Source organism: Nicotiana attenuata, unplaced genomic scaffold (assembly GCF_001879085.1).
Source record: "Nicotiana attenuata strain UT unplaced genomic scaffold, NIATTr2, whole genome shotgun sequence".
In the NCBI taxonomy this organism is placed as follows: Eukaryota; Viridiplantae; Streptophyta; class Magnoliopsida; order Solanales; family Solanaceae; genus Nicotiana; species Nicotiana attenuata.
Window position 1 is genome coordinate 169,769 of NW_017671637.1, and position 2,685 is coordinate 172,453.

Genomic DNA, 2,685 nt, shown 5'->3' on the forward strand with positions numbered 1-2,685 from the left:
TATATATATATATATATATATATATATATATATATATATATATATATATATATATATATATATATATATATACTTTTTGGCTAGCAATTGTAATTAGTTTTGATAGACCGAACATTTTTATATTTTGCCTTGTTTTTTCATTAATTATATGTAATAAAAAAACTTTTTTTTTTTAATTTACACGGCTATATTTTTCGGTGAAGGAATTCCATTGAACCCCCTTACTCCAACTTAGCTTCGTCCTATCTTAAGCTGGTAGGATTTTCAATATGAAAAAAGTTACGATATACATAACAAAAAAATAATTATTTTTTTGGTTCACTCAAAGGGATTATTTTTGCTACATAAGATATATTTTACATATATTACTGATCCATAATACAACTAGCTAGGGACATATTTAGTGAAGTTTGTCACTTTCAAGTTTCAAGTCCAAATTAAAACATTCTAAATTTCTAATACATATAGGGGAGGAATATCAAAAAAATAAAAGTCTTCATTTTCATTGTGTCTGCTGCCCTTTTAGCTAGTCCGTCTGAAATTTGGTTGCCAATCCTAAATATGGGCCATAGTAGTATCGGCTAAACTAATCATATGATGGATCTGCAATTAGATAAAATATGTTCAGTATTTTGCATTTTCAGGTAAAAACATACTTACAACTTTTTTAGAATCAATATTGATCTCCAACGGCATGTGAAGTTGAATTGGAGTGTCAATTTTAAACATGTAAAATAATACTCGAGTACCATGATGACATGATGTTGTGTACGTAATTGAATAAGTTTTTGTTTCGTTCTCATTGATTGTGATCAAGAAGAACGCTTGTAAGTTCATTAGCAATAGCCAACAAATTAGATTCATATGGTTAAAAAAACGTACGCTATGTTAGAAACTATGTAGCATCTTTTGATTAGGAAGTGACCTTGTGAATCAAGCTATTTATTTCTGCAATAATGATGGTATTACGTATGAGTAATAGCTGGTGACTTAATAAAACAAAGAACAAGATCAATCAAGTCCTTTTGCAGTTAAGAATGGTATGGAGAAACCATACTTAAATTGAATTGTGAAGGAGCTAGTCTGTAACAGTCGTAGGAAATCAATGAGTTAGCGAATTCATTGAATGTAAACATGAAAAAAAAAATGCAAATGCCAGAAAATGAGATGTATAATGATCTATTATCAGTAAAGGCCTAATTAGACTTGGCAAAGTGCAATATTCCACGATTTTGATATATCAAACTGAAGATGCACTTCAACATGAGTTAGCCCATCTGAATATTGAGGAAAGGAAGCCCCAATTCTTCCATGTACATGGTTTTTACATAGTGATATCCCGCTACATTCAAGGTGAATTCAGTTTTATAAAATAGACTCAAAGAATAAGATATTGATTTTAAGACATTGTTAAGCTTTAACCTTTAATATTTCAAACTGGGATATTCTTATCATGTGGTTAGCCTCTAGTCCATACACTACCTTAAATTTTAAAGCTATTTTCAAGAAATGTTTTGTTTTTTAAATTGGAGACAGAATAGTGCAAACAGTGAAATTTAGCACCTTAGGGTTGATGAATATTCAACCAAAAGCCTAATTAATAATGAGTGAAGTAATTGAACCCTAATATAAACTTATTTGGAAAGTCTTCGCAAAAAATATGGAATATGAATATTTTCAACGTCGACCTGCACGAGTTATTGAATTCTAGGGTTTATATATGAATTTAAAGATTATATTTCTTTTTATTCTTTTCTAGATTACGCTCTCTATTATTTGCTTTTAGGAGACTGATCGTGCACTCAACATGCTAAACAGTTGGCTTAGGATAAAAATATTGATGGAATTGCTCAATTCTTTGGAGCAGAGTTGGGAATTATATTGGGATAGAATATAGACTAGAGCACGCAACTTGAAGGAGTGAGTTGAGACAAAAAAAGTGAGAGTGACAAAAAGAAAAATGGTATGAAGATAGACTTATAAAAATTTGGTTATGATATCATGTGAAATAATTTGAATATTTAACTAATAAAAATCTTAGACAACGAGTGAAATAGCACACATTATCATAAGCCTTTTCCGATTGGGAAACAGGATCAGGAAGACTACACTATATGGAAAGCCTCTAATGATGGAAAATTCTCTACTAAGTCTATGTACCAGAAGAATAATAATGAAGTCCGGCATTCTTCCCATGATTTTGGGAGATATTTTTCGAGCTTTGACCCGCTGCCAAGAGGGTGAAGACTACTTCGAGGGATGCAACATTCTGCTGCAGATGTGGTTCATAGAGCACCTTTATCATCATCCAATAGTAATAAATTTCAATGAAAACTGGCTGAATTACATTGGATGTCACCCAGACAGGGCCGCAAGTTGTAATCTTCCAGAGGGGGTGAGGGCCTGGCGGAAATTACTTGGTTCACTGAGTGCTGATAGAATCACTTGGAACTATTATTGGTTCCCTTCTGCTAGGGTCATGCATATGTCGACGTATCGCCCGTTCTTCATACTCATGGGTTTCAGAGGTTTCCAACCCTACGCGCCCCTACGCGTCATGCGCCAGCTAGGGAGAGAGCAAAAGAGGCCCCCGATTGAGGACATGCGTCCGTTCATGTGGGAATTAAAGGGAGAGGAACCTCCAAGGGAGTCTTATGCACAAACGGTTTGGTTTGGTGGTCGATT